Source organism: Corvus cornix, chromosome 3 (assembly GCF_000738735.6).
Source record: "Corvus cornix cornix isolate S_Up_H32 chromosome 3, ASM73873v5, whole genome shotgun sequence".
In the NCBI taxonomy this organism is placed as follows: domain Eukaryota; kingdom Metazoa; phylum Chordata; class Aves; order Passeriformes; family Corvidae; genus Corvus; species Corvus cornix.
In genome coordinates this window covers 99,210,375-99,235,381 of record NC_047056.1, presented here as the reverse complement: position 1 = coordinate 99,235,381, position 25,007 = coordinate 99,210,375, and the positions used below count along the sequence as shown (strand labels likewise).

At 40.7% G+C, this 25,007-nt stretch overlaps 1 long non-coding RNA gene across 1 annotated transcript in view; it reads left to right on the top strand.

Moving 5' to 3' along the window:
- LOC104685455 overlaps positions 1-25,007 on the top strand; it is a 205,507-nt gene that overhangs the window by 50,274 nt on the left and 130,226 nt on the right. Inside the window, exons 6-7 of the long non-coding RNA XR_005604191.1 lie at positions 7,177-7,296; positions 7,441-7,615. This is a non-coding gene — a long non-coding RNA (uncharacterized LOC104685455). The remainder of the gene's footprint in view (positions 1-7,176; positions 7,297-7,440; positions 7,616-25,007) is intronic.

Genomic DNA, 25,007 nt, shown 5'->3' with positions numbered 1-25,007 from the left:
GTAGCGACATATGAGAACTACAAATATGTAAAATTACCTGTAAGTTCTTTTAAATCACTCTCTGCTTATTATTATTATTTTCAATTATAATCCAGTTATGGGTCTGGGCAGTGTAAACCAACAAGAGAGCTTTGCTTCCCTTCAACAACCCTCATTTTGTGAAGTTACTCTCAGTTTCAGAGACTCTAACTTCCTTACATGCCTCCTCTGCCTCTCTCTCACCCACTCCCAACTGAGATGTCTAAAATGACTATTTCTGACAGTTTGCATTACATTCATGGCTATATCCTGTGTGTGGAAAAACAAAGCTTTAAAACATGATTTCATTGAACTGCAATCCTCTGAGAAATGAGAGCTCTGGTGACAAGGCCTGAGGACGCCGGTGCTCTGGGAACAACACTGGCTGTTGCAGAACTTGGGAAGAAAATAGGAAGTCAGCAATACTTGAGGTCACCTTATTATTTATTTTGCCCCCTCTGAAGATAGCAGCAATTGAGTTGATTCTTACTTGAAAAGAGCTCTCCTTGTATTTCTGGCTTACTTTTAATAACCTGCCTTGTCTCCCCCCATGCCTCAAGCTGTGGTAGCATGCAGTTCACTGAAGGCCCAGGCAGTATTTCGAAAGCCATGGGACATGTCTTTCTTCCTTAAAAATCTGTCTAGTGAAAAAGCACTTTCTTATTTTCACAGGTTTGTTATTCCCCTGTGTGGAGGCAGTCCCTATTTTGTTTCCTCCACTGCCATTCTCATCCCCCATATTTCCTTCACAATGTCTTCTCTGTGTTTGGCCATCAATAGCTGGGCTTCACTCTCCTCAGGGCTCCGACTGGTGGGGATTTGCCTTAACAGCCAGTCCTTTGGTAGCAGGGCTTTTTCTAAGACCTCTCACTCCCTTGGGACAAGCTGTCAGCCCACACAACTTGTCATGAACAAGGGAATATTTGAAGGTTTTTCTTAACTCGCTTTCACATTTTTTCACATATTAGTATTTTTTTAGACCCTGTTGTGTTGTTTTAATTGAATCTTGCCACCAAACAAATGAACATTGTGCTGCCACTTCTCAGTTCCTTTATACAGACGTGGCTAAGAGAGTTTGGAGACCGTGCTACCTGCAGAAATGTTGAAGTCCATGCTGTGTATAATCGTGATGAATTACTTTCAAGCTACTCCATACATAAATCTGGTCACACCAGAACAAGAACTGTGGAAAGTATATAACATTAATATATACTCATTACATTTGTCCTTTCACAGGCTCCAAGGCTGTCAGGCTGGCCATGGGGTGGGGAACTTGAAGTAATGAGGAGTTAGATTTAGGCGTTTTACTAGAAAGCATTGCAGTTCTCCATTGAAAGGGTGATGCCCTTTAAGAAACTGTGCTTCTGTGATACAATGCCTGCTAAGGAGTAATGAGTTCTATGTTTGTTTTTGTTTTTTTTTGGTGGCAAAGAAGCTTGTCCCATTTTGCAAGTTTATTGAAAAAGGCAGGAGTTAAAAAAACCCCCAACACCTTGAAAACTCAGTTTTAAATTTATAGTGCAGCTTTCTGCTCTCTTTGAAACCAAAGACAAATTTCCTACTGATTTTATCAGGAGCAACATAAAGGCCTGAAAAGTAATGCTCTTTCTCCCTCATATGAAAACATGTCATTGGGTTCCTCCCTGGATAGTTTTGGCTGTGTCATTACAAACATACACCAAGGACTGAATTTGGCCTCGCAATGAATAATATTTTGTTTATTCAGTTTGCAAACGTCTACTCAGAATGAAGGCCCCACTGGCCCCAAAATGGGGAGGAGGAATACAGAGAAGGCAGCCATGCAAGGTAGGGTTACTCCTTCAGTGAATAGGGGCTGTCCAGAGCAGGAAGTCAGTACCCAGAGAGAGAATTTTGAGCAGCGATGCCTCATGTTTGCCCTTACATCTGTCATATTGCTCATCTTCAGAGCTGCTGATCTTCTCTCTATTGCAGGGGAGCTAGTGTGGATTCAGTCATATGCTTTAAGTCCCAGAATGGAAACTTTTGCTGAGGAGCTTTGCTGGTTTGGGTGGATGTCATGTCACATCAGGTGTTTTTCAGAGAAGAGTAGCACTTTAACAGCCAGCTCAAAAGGAGGGAATTTCCTTTCCAGACAGAATGAGAAGGCAGGTCTTTTGTTGATCACCAAGTTTGTGGTTTATTTAACTGGGTTTTTTTTTGTGTGCTGAAGGCCCTAGCTGGTGGTAGGGCTGCCAGGCTCCATTGCCAGAAGCATACTGTGGCACTAGGGCTTATATCTGACTTCCTACAGCTGCAAATGCTGACAGCACTAATATTTCACAATGCCTGGGACACAACCACTGGGATGAAGGACAGTCTTCTAACTGAATTCATGCAGTGAGAGAGGCTAAGGAAGAGTGGCTTTCTGCAGCTGTTCCTTAGAGAACTACCCCCTGCTTTTAAGTTACAAAGCCCGTTGCCATTGCTGAGTCTATTCTTGGTTTCTTATGCCCCAATGTGTTTCATTCCTGACTATTTTTTTACTTTGTGTCTTCCATTTGGACGTGATTTGGCAGAATGATTCAGGTCTCTGTTACCTTCAGACTGAATTCCTGCAATGGAGGATGAGGATGGAGACAAGTAAGTTGGAGACTCAGCTTGTGCAAAGAGCCGTGTGTTAGTTAACACCATTCTTGATTCACTAGAGCTAAGCCTTCAAGGTCAGGTCCTGCTCATGAAGGCTCCTGTTGAATTCCTTTTATCCTGTGGTTCATACAGCTGTACTGGCATGCAGTTACCTTCCTGCCTCTGACTTCAGTCGTGGTTTGCTGGTCGGCCTGCTCTCATTATGTTAATTGTAGACGCTGGGCCCCTCCATGTTGGGTATAGTTCTACTGAGGTTTGGTATTGAGAAATGCGGCACACCCATCACTGGAGCTAAAGCAAAGAGCATTTTTGTACACAAAGAGAGAGGATTTTTAGTCCTGTATAGATATAAATAATATTTTCAGTTATAAACAAACATGGAAAATTCTAATATATCGATAAGCTTCAGCTTTTAATACTATTTTGTTCCTTGGCATTTAAGTTTTGTCTCCAGTCACGATCAGGTATTTTCACTGCTGAGAGCCTCAGGGGCTGCTTTCTGCTGTGAGCTCTATCTCGGTGATTCACTTCTCTGGTCTCCTAAGTAGTTGGTTTGCTCAAGGTGGTGTAGCTGTTGTTATCCTTGAGAAAACACACAGGTCATGGCTGATATAGATAACAAAACAGACACTGTTTAAAAAAAACCTCAGTTCTGAGAGCCGATGTTGTTAATAATCCTTGATCTCCACTAGCTGCTTGTAAACTTGACAGTCTGCTTCAAGGGTAGACTGTTGGTATTTTCAGTTTTAACTAACAGGCAGCAGTGCTGTGGGATGCATTTTGGGATATCACTAGGATCAGAAGTATTAAACAGGGTTATAATCTAAACTGGGATCACATCTGAGATTTCCCAGTCAGCACTGGACTCCCTCAGATCAGGTAGCTGTTGAAGCTGTAGTTGGCAGTCACACAAAAAACTAAGAATTTGAAATTGAGGTCAAAGTTGGTGACATGACTCTGTCTGTAATGATGATATGTTAGGGATTTACAGACTTTTTGTACTTTTTTAAAGGTGGGCCTATATAGGAAGACTTTCTGAGTTTTCGTGATTCCTCATGGTAATTGTATTCAACTCAGTTCTACAAGGGTAAATTGGCATGGGAGAACCCACACAGATGAGAAACATAAGCAGTACAAAGCAAGTACGCACCATGATACAAGACCATATGGGCAGATTAAGCCCTACCTAAATGTGGGGTCTGCACCCTTGCTGAACTCTGCCACAGCCCAAGCAGTGCACAGTGCTGGATCCTTAGTGCTGGGAAATAAAAAAGTCCTCTTGTGCACTTTAGTGAAACTGTATCTGTAGGACAGGCTGTATTTATTATGTGCATGTTGGAAAAATGAAGTAAAGAAAGGAAAAAGGGTATAAACATTAAAAAAATGTATACATTTATTTTCAATAGAGCATGCTACATGTAGCACAGTGTACTGCATGACTCTGGGCTCAGTTCAGATCCTGAAATTCCAAAACAGGAGAGTTTCTTTTGAACTCTCTAAGAGAGAGAGAGTGAATTTTGTGTGCATTTGAAGTTGATTTCAGATATGATCCTTGCAATAAAAGCACTTGATGGACATCTGATTTGTGATGTGCCCAGGGCTATGTCATTCTGTGGCATAAGTTGATAATGGGCCCAGCCAGCACACACAATGCTTGTTGTTCCTAGATCAGAACACATATGCAAGGATGGGAATGAAGGTTTAATGTGGAGAAGTCAAACACAGTCTCAGGCTTTTCCCATAGGCATGAACAAATCTCTTGATGCCTCTCCCTTTCTAATTTTAGTGATAGAGCTGTTGCTTTTGCAGGAATTTATAATTGCTGTTGGTTTCTTCACTTAGAACTTTCATGGCTTGTTTAAACAGCATTGCAGTTCTGGAGTTCTTTTGCAACATCTTAGGAGGGCACTAAAGCAATATAAAACAGACTAGGCCTGACCCCAGGGAAGTTAAGGCATGGGTTCAAAGAGTCTTACTTGCTCATTGTTTCTGCAATCCAAGGACAGCAATCGTGTTTTGCACCTGGAGTACTAGTTTGTCTGAGGCGCAAATTACCCCCAAATTTTGCTTTCTGTCTTCATGCCTTTCTACAGCTCTTAAGGGATCTACAGGGTTTTTTCCCAACTCTTCTCTAAAAAGATGCCTTTGTTTTTCCTGTCACTGCCATAAATGCTTCCATGTGGGTCCTGGGATAAAGACAAGGATTGTACTTCTGAAAGTGGAACATCTAAATACTTCCCTTACAGCACACGAGGTTAAAGATAACATGATGTTAATTGCCTGTTGCTGTAATATCCTTGTGGAAAAACTGTTGTATTTCTGAAATTTTCTGAAGCATATTGCAAAAAGTCAGTACAGATTTAATCTCCTGGTCTGCCCAGACTGTCAGTGTGCCCTTGAGCAGGTTATTTTTTCTTTGGGTGACTCAATTTCTTATAACTGAAATAAGAACATTTGCCTAATGTTTTTTTTTTATGCTGGTGTAAGGAGTACATTAAAGACTGTAAAATCCTTGTAGTTTGCAATGGTCAAGCCACATAAGTCATTAAGGCAGATGTTAAAATATCTCAATACACAATCTGGCCAGAAGAGCCTGGGTTCTCCATGAGGTATTGCAGCCCTTGCTTTGCCTGCCTGTGCCAGAATGCTGTACCGCCTTGCGTGTCACTGTTAAACAGCATTTTCCTTCTTGAGAGGATTTGTTAAAGAGCACCATTTTACTCCATCCCAGACAATGCAGACTGACTGAAATCTCTGGGAATGCTTACTGCAGACAGTAAGCTTTGGGGTGATGCTAATACCTCGTAAAGGACCCTCTAGCTAGAGGATCCTGCTGGTGCCTGAGTGTTAACTGAAGATGGTCAGGGTTTCTGTAGTGTCCTAGATCAACACACTTCATTGTAGTTCTCTGCATACTGCATCTTGCATCAGATCTGTCCCGTTAAATCAATGGTATTATTTAAATAAATTATTTTTATTAATTTATTATATGAAAAAGTTTAGCGCAAATTCCTTTGATGTGTGATATCCTAATCACACCCGTAGGGCATTAGCAAGCACAAGGCACATCTGAATGTCTCTAATTCCCTAGTGGTGTGATTATATCTCATAATATTTGCAACCCCCTGGAGCTTCTTTACTGGTATAAATAAATCAATTATTTAAGTCAAATACTTTGATCATTAGAAGCTGCCAGTGAGTGCTTGAATGCCTGAGCTGTGCAATTCACCAGGAATGATCTTGCTTCTCAAAATGCTGAGCAGCCAAGCTGAGCGCTACCAGCACTTCATTTCAATCTGCTTTATAAATTAGATTAGAAGTCAGTTTCCAATACTTCATCCTGGATAGCAAGGAAGGGAGAACTTTACAGGGGTGGAAATATGAGATATTGCTGCCAACAGATCCTTTTATCATTTAACACTGCTGTCATAGGTTAAGTGTGAACTACTGTTCATATTAACTAATAGCTATTGTACTGAAAACTGACACAGGGATTCCAGCTAATGCACCATGAACCTGGTTCACACACACTGCATCATATTAACTATTATTTGCACATATGGATGGAAAGGAGTTTTGAGTCACTTGGGATATATAGCAAATTAGCATTTTATATCATATTAATGAAGTGCTAATTGCTCCTTGCAACCTTTTTTTGTGCAAATTGAATGGGTCCTATTTGCATTGTCATGTAACTGCTGTATTATCTTGCAGCACTTTCATTAGGATGAGGCAGCACAGAGTTCATCAAGGAAAAATATTAGTAATTGTGAGATAATTAGTTATGAAACCAGTATTGTTTAAAGTAGACCAGAATTAGCTGCAGTTAACTTTGTTTTAGCTTGGGAATATTTTTATTAATAGGTTTTATAAAATATCTTTCATTTTGCGTACATTAAACTGACATCTTTACAAAAAGAGGTTCCTGCTTCAATATTTTATTTTTCAGTTCCTGTTTGTCAAGGTGTTTTGCATCACCTAATGAAACATGAAATATAGCAAAAAATATTAAATAAGGGAGTAGTTTATTGCTGGTCATTTGCCTCTAAAATTAATTACAGGTCTGGAGCTCTTTGAAATTGCAAAATAAGGAAATATCTCTAAAGATTTTGAATTTACACGTGTCTGTGAGTCTGATCAAACAACAGTCAAGTCTGTAAAACAATTTAAGAAATGTTGAAGATGTTACAGTTCTAATCATTTGCAGAATATTGTTGATGATCACAGACACAATTCTCCATAGGTGTAAAATAAAGCATGTGATATTTTCAGCCAGTACAGGTATTTTGGAGAAGAGAGACAGGTGGAAAAAATGAGGTAAAAAAATTTGAAAGGTAATTTCATGCTAACTTGGGGATGTTTCCATGATTGTGGAGGAAGCATGATTAATTTCTGAAGCCTCTGTGGGAAACGCACCCAGACAAAATGACATAAATCCCCATTAGAGGATTTAAATGCTTTTGCCAAGAAAAAAGTGAGTTGAACTTTTGGTACACAGCCCTTTGCCAGTCAATTTATCCAGATTTAGGGCCTGCACCTTTTCTTTTTCAGTGAAGTATCGGATATGGACAGATTGCAAGTTACAGCTGAAGGTGGTGTGACAACTTTATTGCTGTTGCATGGGTGACGTGTTGTCTTCGATTGGGAAATAGGCTGTGGACTTCCAGAAAGGTATGTACAAAGAAATGCTTTCAAATATTTGTAGTATTAAAACAAAGGTTGTTAATACTGATTGACTAATACTTTCATTCTCTCTCTTTTGGCTGTGTATGCTATGCCTGTCTGTAAATTTACACCTATGTGTTTATTGAAAAGGGAACCTCATCTTAAAAGACAACTGAATGAAGAGACTGTGCATAGTACAGTCTGTCAGAGTATATTCTCAAGAGTCTGCAGAGAAGGGCACTTAAGATTCACACCTCAGACATCCTGAGTACAGAAATAATTGCACAGGACCTTGTCCCAGGCAGGCATGAAGCAATGCAGCAAGGTAAGACCTTCTTGCTGATCTAGGCTTAAGACTTTTTCCAAACAAGCACAAGCAGCTCAGCAGATTTTTCAGACCTGAAGTCTAGATAGGGACATTTGCAAACTGCTTTGTTTTTCCCCTGTATGTCATCCTGGCTTACCTGATGAAAAAAATGTGGATCATCTGGATTTCAGTTGTATTCTGCCCACTCAAGGACCAAACTAGAAATACTTGATTATGGTACTACTTGCATCCAATTTGTACTCAACCAAAGGAACTGTATAAATGAGCAGAACAAAACTGTCTTTATACCTTTGCAAAATGCTTTCTGCCTTGTCTACATAATCTTTAACTTGCTGAAGTCTCTATGGTGAAAAATATTTTCTCAATCTCTTTTTTTTTTTTTTTCCCTTAAAAATACTTTGTAGCTCTTGCTATGGCATTCTGGGAAACTTCAGTAGATGGTTTTGAGAACACAAATATTATTTTATTGGTAAGTCTGAGTGCATCAGCAAAGTCTTACCTGACAGCACTGCACAAGCTTGCTGCATTGCGTGCGTCAGAGTTAAAGTTTTAATGGGCTGGTGAGTTATCACAACAAATGTGGACCCTGTGGGGAATTGTTTACTGTATGTAAGAAGATGAGGAGATCCTGGGTGTGGACAGGAGAAAAGGGTGATGTGGCAACCTCAAGAATTTTATGGGTTTATGTTAAACAAATAGCTGCAGTAACGTAGGAGGTTATCAGGAGCCACAGGAGATCCAAGAGCAAAGCTCTGGTAGAGAGATAGAGGAATCAGATGCACAAACATTCTTCCCTGCTGACAGGTAGGACTGCACTGGTATATTCCTCTGCTAATCCAAATGAGTCTGGAAGAGGAGCTGAGCAGAAAAGGGAACTTTTGGTAAATGAGGAAGGCTGCTTCTTGCTTCACAGGCCACTTCCTATTACATGCTCATCTCTTTTTCCAGGCAGAGCTGACAGGAGTCCTTGCTGAGCTCCTGAAGCTGACACTGGGCTACGCAGCTGCTAAGCTCTAGTTAGAGTGTAAGCCTAACTTAAGCTCATGGCTACCAAAAGTCAGTAACGTTTGACACTGTGTTTGGTGACCTGTGGGAAATGAATTCAACTTCAGTACCATTCCCTACAGTTACTTTGCCTGGTTAGAAAAGCACTCCTGATTTGCTCAACTGACACAGATTTTTTTTTGCTGTGCCCAAGGAAGCAAAGGGTTCTGATCATGAAGCAAAGCCAGTGTGTGTCAAGGATGGGAGACTTCAAGTCAGGCTTGGAGACACCTTGTTGCAATGGCTTGGAAGAGACTTAATTTCTGTTGCTGAGATCTGTATCTCTTATTTGTCTTAAAAAGGAAAAAAAAAAAGATCACTTCCTTCTATGGGCTGATGAGTAAGAAGCTTTTCAGACACCTAAAATGAGTAATGTGAAAAATTAATAGTTTGGAGTCCAAAGCAAAGTTTGTGTGACCTCGGAAAGGGAGGGAGAGAGAGTCTTCAAGGGAATGACAAGAATCTAAAAATATTGATTTCAATTTGCCATGGGAGGGAGCAGGAGAAACAAGCCATTGGAACAAGTTCCTGAAGCTTCCCACTAGCTGGAATGTTGAACAGCAGAGTGAAAACAAACATTTCTGTAAGGTTTACCTTCTCAGAAAAGATTAAATCCAGTCCCTCTTGTCTTGCACTCTGTCACTGGTAGCTTCTGGTCCTGTTTGAAACACCAAAGAAGGCAGAACTTTCAGTGCTGGTGGCTTGTGGAAAAAACCCAAAAAAACTATGGAGGATGTTTTACTTTGGGCAGGGGTTTCAGGTTGCAGAAGGATCCAGCCTGTACACTTGTGAAGGGCTATCCTCAGCCTCTGGGACTGGAGGAAGATGAGGGTAAAGTCATGCTCCATGTTCATCAGTGGTCTTCTAGGAGTGCCTGCATCAGGTAGCCCTCTGCCTTTCCTCAAAATCAGAGTCCTCAGCTTGGATTTCGTGAGGCATCCTGAGCCCACATGATTCAATTGTGTATTTGGTGTGATTTAAGACCAATCACTGTCTCAGGAATGTTGCTCCTGGGTCAGTAGCCCCATAAACCCTGCCTCAGGTGGCCCACCTTTCCCTTGAGAGGGAAGAGCACAGTGTGCACATGTGTCTCCAAATGGCTGGGAAAGAAGGAAGCTTTGATATTTGACATGACTTTTTCCTCTTTGATACGTCAAGCAAAATCACAGTCTCTGTTGCTTTGCATCTTTGAGAATAATGCAATAACTAAAACAAGATGATAAATTGAAATTTGGAAATGGAAATGGCTTAAAATCTATGTATCTGAAGGTGACTGGGCTATTAACATGAGATGAACTTTCTTGTGACCTATATGCATGCAAAGATTGACACCTATACAGGATCAAAGGAGCTTATGAAAGGCTACAGTACATGAGAGGAAATTGAAAGTGTGTAGGTTGTCGATCTCAAGAGTGGCTTTTATTAGTTATTGTACATAATAAGTATTGTGTCAGAAATGAAAGGGATTAACTCTCACCCAAGGTACTGCACCTGAGCAAATATTGTCTTGCCTGGGTGAAATTTGTGCCAACACAAAGAAGACTTGGTATGAGGCTATGTACTTCTTAAGTCTCATTTAAGTCTTCAAAATGAGGATTACTCAGGATTTTAGTGGTACGAAATTATAAGGACAAATTTCAGCCCTTATATTGCTACAGTGTATATCCCCGGGGCTTCTGGAGCAATGTAGAGTCTCACTAGGAGACATCAAAGCTGTTGGAAAGTGCTTTCTGTGCAGATTGACCATTTTCCAGATTTGGGGGGTTTTCAGTCACTGAACTGAAGCTCTGAAAGGCTGTTAGAGATAAACTAAATGGATAAGTGAGTTTTAATGGCTGAATGTTTTATTCTTTGCTGTGTTTTCCAATGGCTCAAGTGCTTTTGTCTATGTGAGCCAGCAGAAGAGTATTTTGCTGCGGTCAGTAGTTTTTTTTGTGAAACACTGTAAATTTTGGAACAGCAGCTGACAGTTTGTTGTTGGAAGTATGAATAGAAAACTCAAAGTTTCAGAATTAAAGTAACAAGTATTTTCAGGCCAGAAGAAGAAAATTCTATGTCTTGAGAACTAAGGAAATATTTTTCATGCTGAATCCTTCTGTCTAGATCTGCTTCCAGCACACGATATTCACCTTTCAATTGCATTCTTGCACCTGTGCCCAGTTTGGACAACTCTTGCTAAATATTTTCTGGTTTATGGAAGAATGGTGAAATGGTTTCACAAGAACGCAGACCATTTACATGACATCCATTCCCATATTTAATTGCCTGTCTTTAGTAATAAGGCATGCCCATGTAAGGCATGACTGTAACCACCAGAGGGGAAAGGAGTAGGATATAGTCTTGTACACACAGTATTTTCAGGAAAATACTTCCTAGGATTTTTTGGTGATTCCCATATTTGTTATGTCTGCCCTTTGTCCTGCTGCAACATAGACTGAGAGGAAAAGAAATGGGGAACCTCACAGTGTCTCTGTGTAAAGCTGCCTCTCCTGTGTATTGACCTGTTTCCAGGGATATATTGCAGTGATGCCTCTGTTTTTTCCATATATATTCTGAGACACAGAGACCACTGATGGGGTGTGAGAGACTCTGGGACACTTTCATATGAAGCTGTTCCTTCTGAGAGGATGTTGCTGCATTTACAATGCAATATTTTTGAGGGGCTTGTGTCACCTGCCGCTGTCATTACAGTGTACACATCATGAGAATGCTTCCCTTCCCTACCAAGCTGGTCCCTAAGCCCTTGCTGTATGTCTGGCTTACTAGAGTTGCTGGTTAGCCTGAAGGATCATTTTGCACAGTTTTGGGGTTTTCTCCCCCTTTTTTTTTTTCTTACATCCTTTGCAGCTCAAATATATTCTGATCTGATAGTATTAGATCCATTTATTCTGTTTCTCTATTAATTTGATCTTACACATATAATTGTAAGCACTGCATTTTTATCTTGCATTGGTGTAGTAGTTGTGTTCTGAAGGCCATTAATGATCTGAGGAATCCAGGCCAATGCTGGTTTAGGTAAAATGATCACACATGAATAGATCTGCTCTGCATATGCTTCTCTGGCATTTGTGGAGGCCGTAGGGTGGTGGCTCTTCTGTCCTCCATCTAATATTTGCCCAGTGGAAGATCACTGGCAGCATGTCATTGCCCTTACAGGATCCCTGTGAGGTTGACAATACTGCTGTCACCATGATGCCTTATCAGGCCTCCTAGAAACAGAGACTGGACAGGAGTAAAGGAATAAAATAGGTATTTATTTGACGGGCCTTCTAAGGTACCCCCTGGGGAGCCAGAGGCTTTTGCCAAAGATGGACCCCAAGATGGACAACAGGTCACGAGTTCTTCACACTTTTATAGGTTTGGTTCATTTGCATATCAGGGTTAATTCTCCAATTAAAGCTTCACTTTAATGATGTAGTTTCCCCTCTGCTTGCCCCCCTTAGAGGCTCTTTGGTTTATACTTTTTGGGCCTAGGACGGTCTGGATGTCCTTGAAGAGCAGGCCCAGAGAGGCTTTGTTATGTCTACCTAGCATGAGAGAGCAGAAATTAACAGGCTACACGAAACTTCAGAGTTACACACTAAGCAGTACAGAATTAAAAAAATATAAAAGTTAAAACCTAAGGCATCAACCATTTTGCAGATGAGGAAATTTTTGGCAGAAGAGAATCACACGACATAACCAGCATTCCTCTAACATACATCAGATAGTGATCTATAGAGGCACAAATTCGGTGTTGTAGTACCTTTTCCCTCCTTCGCAAGCTTGGCAGAAGACTTTGTATTCTTCCTGACTTCTGTCCTAGTCAGAATTGTTCTGTCACCTGCTCCAAATTAATTTCTGTAACTTTCCATGATTTCCCAAATAAAAATGTTGTAAACCTCATGTTTACAATGTACATGGAGGTGAGGAGAAATCTCAGAGCAGTCATATCATGGATGTTCAAGTTTGCATCTGCCTTGTTGTGACCGAGCTGTGAGTAAGCACAGAGCAAGCAAGAACCTTTCTGTGCTAGGTGAATTTCTAGGGAGTCTTTCCTTTACATGGTCAACCAAAAGTTTTGGAAAGCAGGATGATTTTGCCTTGGTATGTTTTTGATACATCAAGGCAAAAGTAAGGAAATATCAATTTCTTTATTATTAGGGGGAAAAGTGCATTTAGATTTTTGGTTTGACCAACTTGATCCCACATTGAAGAGAGAGAAGGGGAGACAGAGAAGTCAGAAGTTTTTCTGTCTTACTAATTTCTAGAAAAACATCACTAGTGAGCTTATTAGTATGGCATTTTCAGTGGAAATACAGTATTTCTGCTGGACAAAATGCAAGAATGTTTTATCTCATGGAATTTCCCACTCAGGAATGGAACAATTCTTCATATTGCCATGGCTGCCTCAGCTCCTAATACGGATTTAGCAAGCAGCTCAAAAATACCCATCAGAACCTAAGGACGCAGTTGCTATGGTGGTTTTTCAAAACCTTAAAGGGGTATACCAAAAAAGTCAGGAAAAAACATTTGCTGTAAAAATTGTTGGTTGCAAAATAGGAGGGATCCTGCATTTTGCCAGATTTACTAGCCATTTGTTTTGATTTCTCCCACAGCAGGTTCTGCCTTGAATAGACTACAAAATTTGATTCTGTTGTGTTTTATGTGCACTGAGCCCAAGCAAAAGCCTTCTGTGATAATGTCAGTGCCATTTTGCTCTTAGAGATTGTAGCTTTCAGCTTGATGCTTTCTTGTAATGACACTACTATTGGTTCATCCTTGTTTTGATGTTCTTTTGATGTAAAATGTGTTTTCTGGATGAATGGGTTTGCTCCTTGTTTATAATTCAAATTGCTGAAGCCTGTTTTCACTGGATTTTTAATTATATAGCTTTTAAATCCAGAGTTCGTTTTCTTTGAGAAGAATCCTCATAAGGCTTTTAAATACCAGGGTACCACTTTTTGTTTAGGAAGTCTCTGAGTCACAAAGTGCTGCAGGAGACTGTACTGAGGAGGTATCACTGTGTGCTTACCCTGATATCACACTGTTTCCTAAGTTCGTGTAATTGCTTAGTGATGGAGGCATGATGGATGTGTGGTCTCACCTGGTACAGTTCTTTTATATCCCCATACACAAAATGTGTTTATGTCTTCATTCCTCATGTCTTTTTAGAATCTCGCTTTCTGCATTTCTTGTTATATTATTGGAAGTCAGAAAAGGGTAAACATTTAGGGTAATATCCTAGCAGAAGTCCCAGACTGTGGCTGTGTCAGTACACTAGCAGAGCCAGGAGCAGTAGTGTTGGTGACCTGTGGAGTTTGGGTGTTAGCACACTCCGGGGCATAGTTCTGCCTGTGCCAGCCAGTGCTCTCTGCAGTTGGGCCTCGAGATGGGTCAGGGCAGCAGCGTGAGCCAGGGACTATTCCAAGCAGGCAGATACGGACGAGAACTCCTCTTTGGGGAGTGAGCAGAAGGATAGAGTTTAGCCATATGGACACAGGCTGTGCCATAAAACTTGTGCTCAGGGGCAGGGAATTGGCCCTGAACTGCTGTATTTTGTATTCCAAGGCAGGCCTGTTGATTTCTGTGCTGCAGTGCCAGGCTCTAAGACAGAATGCATTTACAGCTCTCTGTATACAGGACGTAATTTTAATGCTTGGCTCCTGCTGCAGATAACGTCACAGCGAACTTCAAGAGGATTGTTTTTGTCCCCAGAACCTTAAGCTGGAATAATGACTCTAATTTATTTATGCACATTTTGACAGCTTGTTATGTTTTATTCCATAAAGCTAAATGTGGTCTCAGCACCTTGGGGTTATTGCTACCAAGTAATGATGCCAGGGAGAGATAGGAATTTTTGTCTCTGAGCAGGGAAGATCTTTTCCATTCTGTAAGGATTTAAAACTACTGTCCTTGTGTCTGCCTATGTGTTTGAGAATGTACAGTGAAACTGAAGGGTGATGTGTCCTAGCTGCATAACTGAGTGGGAACACATCGACTCTACATCAACACTGAATTCTTGAATAACCCAGAAACCAGTGACCTTAGCGTGGGAGCTGTCACATTCATACAAGAGATGGGGAGCTCTGTCCTAGAGTAGAGACCTGTAAATGCTTGCTCTGTAATGTGATTCAGTTTGTTTCGGATCTGCTGAATGATACAGATTGGGTAGCCCCTTAAGAGAGACTCAATATCTCTCTATGGAGGTCTGAAAGATAGACACCTTCTGGTCTGAAAGGGTTGTATCATTACTGGGTGTGTTTTATGTACCCATAGTATTTCCAGGGTCTAATATAATGCTTTAAGTTTGATAATATATTGGCAGCTTATGAAGGTGTTCATAGGAGCATTGAATAGTTTTTTAAATGAGTAGAATATGATATTAGTGGGTAGAGGGCAGTTTTGATGAGGAATTTAAATGAAAACAAAAGAAAACAACTGTAAAACCAGAACACTGGTCACTGGATTCTGTATGATTTTGAGTTTCTTTTCCTGTTATCTACAGCAATATCTATTAAAGAAAACTGTGAGGAAGCATCCCCAAGCACCACATTGTCTACAACTGAGTGTTAGAAGAGTCCCTGGCAGGCTTTAGACCTGGAACAACTAGATTTCTCTCAAATAATTTACAGGCACCATTCAGGGATGAGCTCCAACCCAGCACCTATTCTGAATAGGTACCTGACCATCTTGTTTTGGAGGTTAAGAAGGTTAAATAGTATGAATGGGAAATGTTTGCAGACAGTAGCTGTAATCCCAAAGAAACGTCCCAGACTTGTTCAGTTGTCTAGTGCAGCTACAGCTAATGCAAACTTACTTCTCTAGCATATACATTGGGAAGCCCTGTTGAAATGGGGAAAGGGAGAAAGAGTATGCTCAACCTAATACAAGATATATGGGGATGACAGAAATCACATTAACACAGACTCTTAATTCCTTCCTGAATATCTTCTATTGGCTTGTAACAGTAGTAGCACAAGAAAAATAACATTAATGACGGGCCATTGTGGATCCCTGGAGTCTCAGTAGGGGCTGCTGAGAGACAGAGCTGTAAATATGTCATGAAGGACTGAAAAGGAAAAGGTACCACTCTAGGGGGGAACTCAAAGTGTAGGTGTTGGCTCATGTTCACTAACCTGGGTGATGGAGCAGACTGATCATTGCCTTTGGGCTTTAGTCTGTGTTTTAATGCATTATTTTTTTTATACTTTCTCTTAATCGACTACTCCAACAGCATAGTTTCCAGGGCCAAGTTTATTTATAGTCCACATGGAGAACATGAGAAGTTACTCCTTCAGAAACAATAGGAAGACGTTGCTCTGCTGCTGATACAGATGCACTGATGAGAATGATCCTGTTACCATTCAGCTACTAACTCCTTTATCAAAACTTTAACTAGGTTTATAATCCAAGAGAAAGAGCTGTGGCCACACTGGGATTCATCAAATTCTAGTGGTAGAAGTTTGATTTTCTCACTCCTGCCCTGAGGGAACGATCAAAGTCTGTCTGACAACTGACCGTCTTTGCAGTCCAAGGAAGGAGATCTGCTTGAACGTGGAGAGTGAGCTGAATTCCCACCTTTTTTGGGTTGGCATTTCATATCAGGGTTTGGATCTCATATTGTGTGTGTCTCACAGGGATGGTGAGTTTATCAGGATGGCACTTGTGTGTAGGTCTGTGGTCACTGTGACAGTTCCTGGTTCTAAAGTAATTTCCTGGAAAAATAATATCAAAATTATGAGTGTTAGTCAGCAATTTTTAAAATCAAATGCAGCTGAAAAGATAGATATACAAGAACTTGGGCCAAATCTTGGTTATAACCTTATATCTGAACTATGTACAGTATGGCATGCTCCACTATCCTTTTTGTGAGAAGGTAGAAACTGGTTCCATTTCCTGAGACGGTTGCCATTCCTGTTAGCAGAGGCAGAACTTGAAGATCATTGAAGAAATGGCTCATTGGGAGTCTGATGTAAGTTCTACCATCAGTGAAGTGTGCTGTTGTCATCCACAGGCATTTTTCACTCTAGTATTTTGACCTTGGCTTCTAGTCCTAGCCTAAAATGTCTGGTTTCTTTTCAGAAATGGCTGGTCCTGACACATAGTGAATAATGCACAGCCTATATCTTTTTAGGTCCTTGCCCTGGACTCTGGTTCATCTTGCAAAATGCACACAGTTAATCTCTGTTGTGTCCTCTTTTCAGAAAAAAGACCGTGGCAACAAGGAGTAGCTTATGGAATTCCTGACAGCAGGTGTTTCTTTTAATTTGGCTGCTATAGGTGTTTTTGATATACTAGCATGATTTTTTTGTCTGTTAATTCATGTGAAAATGAATTATGGAGCTGAGGCTTGGACTGCCATACTTTAAATTACAGTCAAATGGGACCTTTGGATGTTTGGAAAGGCCAGCCACTGAATGCTTTCCTATTTTCATATACTATGGAAGGGAGTTCTCATCTTCGTTCCTGCTCCAGAGAAATTGACCCTGCAGGACAAGGGGGTGATTAGTTTTCTGTCAGATAAGTAAATATATTGTGGCAAACTTGAAAGCTCATCTTCTTTTCTAACTTTTCCATTAATTTTGTGGCTAGACAGCTAAAAATAAACTGCTTTCTAGATACCCTAGTCTCCAGCCCATCAAATTGTGTACTTGCGTATATTGAGCTACAGCCCACAATAACTTTTAGCATTTTGCAGTATATGGACAAATGGAAGTAGGAGATTGTGACTTTCTGTGACTTTTATAAGGAGTTGGCACAAGGTTATATAGTTTAATTCAGGCTATATTTTGCTAGCTTTGGCACATATGGAATAGCATTTTTCTCTGCAGTAATCTTACCTATATAATGCTGTCAGAATCTGTCCTACCAGCTGGAGTGAGCTATTTCACACTGTATCTGATATTGTTTCCTTTTTATCTATTGAGGCAGAGTGCTTTGCTGTATATCCTGATATCCCATGGCTCCCCTTTTGGAGCTCTGTTCACACATCTTGATTCCATCTGTACTCTTGAAGAGGCCCGCTAGGTAGAAGATGTATCTGTCAAACACATGTCCACTCTGGACAGCAGCCCTTTACGGGTCACGCCTTGAAACATCGCTAATTTGATTTCAAAGGGAGCTATTACAAAATGCCTTTTGTGTTGTAAGGCCTCTGGAGAAGGACCTCAGTTGGACACAGCGAAATGCTGCAACTGCTATAGTCATGGAGTTCCTTGTTGGAACAGATATAAGAATCAGTCATGTCTTTGTCTTGGAGACCTGTACCTCTTCAGGAGAAGTCCCCTGATGTGAGAGGGGGATGGCTGAATGTGTGTTAAAAGGTCCAGGGGACAGAATATTAGTGATCCACAGCATCCATCAGATGCTGTCCAAAGCTGTTGAACAACCTCAGGAAATGAGTGGTAATCTGACTCTTGTTTGACTACCCTGAGTCCTGAGAATGGCGCAGTGGGTGCAGAGGGGTGATGTACACATCTGTGCACTCCCCGGCAGTGCTTTGAAGATCTGTGTTGCAGCCTGTGGCTTTTTATGATGCGGTCATGTGCATTTTTAAGACTTAGAATTAGACACCTTTGTGCTTGAAGTTAAGCATGACTGTGACACATTCAGCTGTCACTCTTACAGACTTGGTGCGAGAGCCACATGGAAGGGAAGAAGTATCCTAGACCCAAGATGCAAGTTTATGGATTGCATGATAGGAGGCCAAACACCGAAACAGCATCTAACAAAAGTGAGTACTTGGTCAAAATTTCCAATTCTATTTGGTCAAACTTCCAACATAAATAAAACCATTGTCTTGAAGTAGTGGCTTTTCCTTCTGGTAAGCTGTGAATCTTCCCCCACACCTAATTCACTATTTTCAGTTAGGTACAGTTGCTCATAGGCTGCTCAATCTCTGAGCACATTAGAGCCATAGTAGTAGCCTGTCTGGCATTTGTAAACAGGCAACACTTGGGACTTCATAATACTCTAACTCAGTGCAGTACTGTGCCAAAATAAAGGTCATTTCAATTTCATATTATGTCACGCAGTTTTGAAGTGACATGTGTTTAATGATTTTTCTCCAGTAAGTGAACGATAGCAAGTATTAAACTAATACACTTTGATGATATGCCCACAAAAAAGGCAAAAGCTTTTCAAAAACATTAAACTAATATTTCACCAGAAAAAAACCCCACAGCACATAACAAGGATTCCAGCTCCTGCCCAAAGCTTCTGCAATGAAGAAAATCAGACTTCTTGGCCTTTTCCAGATGACAGTTTCCAGAAGTCTCACTGTAATTTATTTTGTGTGTCCATCGCTACAGAGTGAGGCTGATGCCGAGGTTTTAACTTTTATATTTTTCTGATTCTGTACTGCTTAGAGTGTAACTCTGAGGTTTCTTGTAGCTTGCTAATTTCTGCTCACTTGTGCTAGGTAGACATAACAAAGCCTCTCTGGGCCTGCACTCCAAGGTCACCCAGACCTTCCTAGGCCCAAAAAGTATAATCCAAAGAGCCTCTAAGGGGGGCAAGCGGAGGGGAAATTACATCATTGAACTGAAGCTTTAATTGGAGAATTAACCCTGATATGCAAATGAACCAAACCTATAAAAGTGTGAAGAACTCGTGACCTGTTGTCCATCTTGGGGTCCATCTTTGGCAATAGCCTGTGGCTCCCCAGGGGGTACCTTTGAAGGCCTTTCAAATAAATACCTATTTTATTCCTTTACTCCTGTCCAGTCTCTGTGTCTAGAAGGCCTGATAAGGCATCAAGGCTGATCTTCTGATAGAGACACAAGAGCATGAAGGGTGCAAGTGGAGCTTGTCACAGAATCTGTATCACAGACCTCATAACAGGACCACTAAAGGAGTGAAAAACTGGTCCTTATGTGTATGAAGCCTATAATTGTGCATAGATATGTTTAAAGTCTTCTCATTTAGCAAAGCCTTCCTGTCTTCCAACTCTGCCTAGTACTCCAGGTAGTTTTTCTCTGCCATCTTTCTAGCAGGCCATGGGCTCAAACAGGCACAAATTGGAGCACAGAAGGTGCTATCAGAACATCAGGAAACACTTTTACATGGTGAGTGTGTGGTCACTCACAGGTTGTCCAGGAAGGCTATGAGGCCTCCATCCTTGGAGGTATTCAAAAGCCATCTTGACATGGTCCGGGCAACTTGCTTCATGTAGCCCTTCTAAAGCAAGGTGGCTGGGTCAGATGACCTCCCAGAGGTCCCTTCTAATGCCAACCATTCTATGACTGATTCTGTGGCTGCGTGATCAGGGCTGCTGACATCTTGTTATTCAAAGACATATAGGCATTGAACAAAATCTGTTACCCGGTCTTGGTTTTGAGAATGTTGCTTTTGGTGTTAGCAGCTGGTTGTGTGCCCCATTTAAGAAACTATCAGTTCCTTCAGCACAGAATAGGCCAGAGAGCTATTTTGATTCTTGGTGGTGTAGCTTTTGAGTGTGCAGGAGGAATGGTGGTATTGAGGCTGCCTCTTCTAGGAGGAAGTGTGAAGATTCCAGGAGGTAGGATGGACACTAGTAAATGGCTGGTAGTGTGAACACTGGGGATGTACACCTCACAGCAGTTTGCAACAAAGCCTGTGTCAGCTGGTCCTTGCAAAATTTGTTCTTAATATTCTACTTTATGTTTAGTTGACAGAGGATGAACTGTCTCTTGAGCTGGTCACACACCAAGTTGTGTCTTCTGTTTGGTCACTAATCCCATTGAAATAAAACTGATGGTAAACTGTAGCTCAAGAAGTCAATACTGAATGCATTACCTGTCCCCTTGCACCTCCTGTCTGACCTCACTGAGCAATAGGAAGAGATCAGGCAAAATTTGGTATTAGGCTGCAATCCTAGAATGAGGCAGCTAAAATAATCCCAATTAATTTCCTTTGGAGACACATTTTTCAGAATGGCACTTTAGGTACTCAAACTTCAAAAAGTCTGAGATGTTGCATACAGATGATAAACCTTCCTATGTTATTCAACTGATCAATTGCTTTTTTGGGTCAGTGGCTATATGACATTATTTAACAGAGGACAGCTAAGTCCATATAAATAATATTTTAAAAAGCAGAAAGAGATTGTGTACTTGCTGTCTTAAGTACACTGGGCCAATGATGAAATTTAATAGTACAACCATTCCTTACCACTCAATTGTTCTTACAGCTTGTCCTAAAATGTTTTACTATCAATAACCATGACAAATATAATATGATATTCCTATTTTTCCAGTGCATGGACATGAGCACTTGCATGAGCTTCGATGATGATAATATTTGGCTTAAAAATTATTTTAACAAATTTTGAATTGTTTCTAGTCATATCAAATTCAATGCCAGAAGATAAACAAAATGGTTTCAGGAATACTTTTGATGCTGTGCTTAGTGCATTCATAGTAATAAGAAACCAAAGCTGTTATCTTTTGAATGCATGTGCCATGGAACTGAGAAATATCTTAAGACAACAAATTACTATGTCTTTGTTACTTTTTGACTGATACAATCCACACAAAGTTGGTAGAAGTGCTCTTTTGAGCAGAGATAGCAGGATAGCACGGCACTTCTCTTCCTTTGCCATGAATTCTGTAGGTGCACACGCATGGTATCGCTGGTTTTAAATGTCTCTGTCGTCTGTCAGGGTAAGTTAAGCTTCCGGTCCCCTTTTCCATTCCAGGTGCCTCTGTGCTGGGTACTGTGGCTGCCCAGCCCCTGGCGCTGGCACTGGGACACAATGCACTCAGATGAGAGGCTGAGACAGGAGGAACTGTGCAAGGGCTGGTGCCAGGGATGTCAGAGCCAGTAACCAGCCTGGTGCTATGGGCTCGGGGAGTGCCCCCCTGGGACTACAGCTGTGCTTCGGGACTGAAGACAGGTTGGATTGCAGATGTATAGTAATGCTTAAAGGCTGGCTGTGCTGTCAGACCATCATGTCTCGTGTTTCACAAGATAATTGTATGCAGTCTTCGGGCCTTTCATGTATTGTGTTTTATCCCAAGACCCATCTCCTTTTGAAAAGACATTAAAAAGGTTCTAATATGTATGTGGATAGGATTTTGTTCCTAGTAGGAGAAAAAGTTTTCAGACCTTGCATGCAAATTTTTGGAAAGAGAGAGCACACTGTTACATAAACTTGGAGCATGAGAAATGTGAACATGTTCTGTAAATGATGCATTTGCTTGAATGAGTGATTGCAATCAAACAATGCATCTTAATTGTTTTCTTTTCTTTAGAGTAATCTTGCAGCCCTAGAAGAAGTAATAAGAACACCATGAAAACAGTCTCCAAACTTTTTTGTTGAAGTTTAAGACTTTCATGAGAATATGTACAGACAGTTACTGTCATAAAATCAAAGCTATTTCTTCCATAATAACCATAGCTTTGTGAAAAATGGAGAGATCCTATATCTATATCAATAGTTTAAAAGACCAAGGGTGGGGAATTCTCTTAATTACTTGCCTGTAAAAATATGAGTCACTGGTCAAAAAAAAGGTGTAAATTCTTTCTGTTTTTACTTTTGCTGTTACATAGAACTACTACTGAGTTTGCACTTTATATTAAAAATTAACTTTTTGGAGGGGACTCCCCAAAATTTCTAGCGTGCATTAAATCTGTTTTCCTCTGTGCGCATCCTCTCCTCATTAGTGGTTCTTTTAAATTCCGATATGCTATATGCTGCCCCTGGCAGAAATGTGTATCTCCCAGTGGAACTTCCCATGCTGGTAGGTTTTGAAAAAAGGCAGTGCACAATCCTTCTGGCTTGATTTACATGGGATAAATTGTGGCATTGGGATACATATCTAAGAAAATATTTCAGGTGGTATTGGAGTGTTGGAAGTGGTTTTGTTATACAGATTTGGTTTCAGTACATTTTAAGAGGAAGATGCTCTTTTCAGTATTCAAGGAGGGATGACAGATTGGAAGTTATGTTTGGGATGGGCTCTAGTTGCTACTGAAAATAACTGCGGAGTCTCCAGGGAGTCTTCTCTGCCATATCTATGTTAAAAGGAAAACATGTCAATTGTACTGAAGAACTTGGGTAAGTTTCACAAAAGCACTTCAGTGTGACTTAGTTTTTTATCAATTTTAAAGAGTGATGTACCTTTTTCAGACAGAATAGGGGTTATGAAAAGTAAATAAACCATTCCTGTATCCAGGATGAAGGAAAAAAAAGTGGATTAGGAGGAGCATGGAAAAATATACTATAAATATAAGTTTTATTGCATGTAATGCCTGTAGTGCTGGCTTTCCACTGTCCTGCTCTGTGGGGCTGTGAAGTGCCTGTAAAAATCTGCTCAGAGTGACTACGTTTCACAGTCTTTGCACAGATTTAAATACTGGTTATGTGCAACAGCAAAGACTCAGATCCAGGTATGGGTTATACAAGTACTCAGTAGACTCTGTCTCAGATGCAGGAGGTTTCCCTGCTCAGGGCAAATGATCCTCAACCCACTCAGCAGCTGCTCCACTTAATTGTTCCATACTTTTCTTGGCCAAAATATTTTTCCTTGCATTGGAAAGAGCACCTTTAATATTAACCAATGGAAATGATTTTTAAGATGCTTTACTTGCCCTTGACAGAAAAACTCTCTATTGGAAGATGTGTCACAGAATGGGAGCTGTGGTTCAGACTTGGTCATGCTGCTCCTAACTTTTCCCTGCATGACTACATTGTGTGGGGTGTGCCCAGCCCCTGCCCTAGAGGGATCTCTGCTGAGATAAGAGATTTTGCAATTGCCCAGCAGGACTCCCTGGAAAGGCAACCACTTTGGTCACGGAGAGAAAAGACAGACCCACAATCCTTTAGGAGACCCTATGCAGATCCTTTGTAACCCATTGGCCTTTACCCATCCCAGATCCTTTGTAACCCATTGGCCCTTACCTATAAAAGCAAGCCCTCTGGCCCCTGTAGGACTCAGAGAGAGTTCTTGTGGTGTTTGTGGAAGCAGTGTTTGTAGGGCCTAAGTATGGTTTTATACTTTTCCCTGGGAACCACTTTGGGCCAGATGGTAGCTGGACACAGGCATAGCCACACTGTAGCTTGGATTGATCGTGACAAGTAAACTGAAGCTGTTAGTTCATTTAATTGTCAGTTCTGCGCCTGTGCAGTAAGTCAGTCAATGATTCTTCTGAAATGACTGCTGCTACATCGCATAGCTGCTCATGTGGCCATGGGATGTGTATTGATGGGGCTAATGGAGTCACTGAGCCAAGTTCACATCTAGCAATGTCACAGCTCCCCAGATATTGGCCGTGGTGGTGATTTGTTCTGCAGAGCATCCTGAAAGCCCAGGCAGTATCAAAATCCAGTATACTGGTTTGAGTGACAATAGCCACAAGGCTGAAGAGGCTACATGAAACTTGAAAGAAGACAGTAAACAGCAAAACCAGTGGTGTTGATCGTGGTACAGGATGCACAGGCTAGTTTTACAGTCATTTAGATGCAGCATCACTTGGGATACCTTAAAGTCAGAATTTATGAATTATTTTTAAAATATTAAGCTTAACAAGAATATTTTAATTAAAAAGAACTTTATGATGGACTGTGCTGGCCATTCTGAACCTAGCGAAATAGATGATGAATTTTTTTATGAAACAGATGAGAAGGGAGTCTTGATGAATGTTAGAAAGACCAGCAGCAATCGTAGAAGTTAGTCCAAGGAAAATTTGTCCTGAGTGCAGCAATGGACCTATTACTCATCTGAAAACATCTTGTAGAAAACAGCTGTTAGGTCACTAGTTCACCTCACCCAGAAGATAGGATTTCTCTTAACTGTATTCTGTCTTGAGATGTTTTCATGTTATTTTGAAAGCTAATATTAATTTAACCCTATTTTCCCTCACCTCAGATACTGCTGCTAATAATTTCTGCCTCTTGGATGTTTTGCAGCATTTACAGACTCACCACTTCTGATCACTGACTACCTTGGCCATATGTGAAGTATTGGTATAGAGATGAAAACCTGTGTATTCCACTAGTGACCCTTCTCTTCCTCCTTTGCATCTAAAGAAAATTATGTTTTTTTTAATAGCTTCTTTTTCTTCCAAGATTGCTCTCTCTTTGCCAATCTCCTTAAGAATGTCTTTGAGACTTATCCTGGGACCATAACGATTATCTTCACCAAAGAACAAGAAAGTGGAACAACCTGTAGCATCAGAGAATTATTCCTCACATGTACAGTTGGATAAGATGGGATTCATGCAACATCTCAGAATAACTAATTTCTTTTGGAGCAGAGGTATTTAGTAGTTATTTACATTGATAACGATTCTGTCATTCTAAGAATTCTTCTAGAAAACAGGGTTCTGTGTATAAACTGAAAACTTCATATTTCTGGGGGGGAGGTCAGTGATGATACTTAGT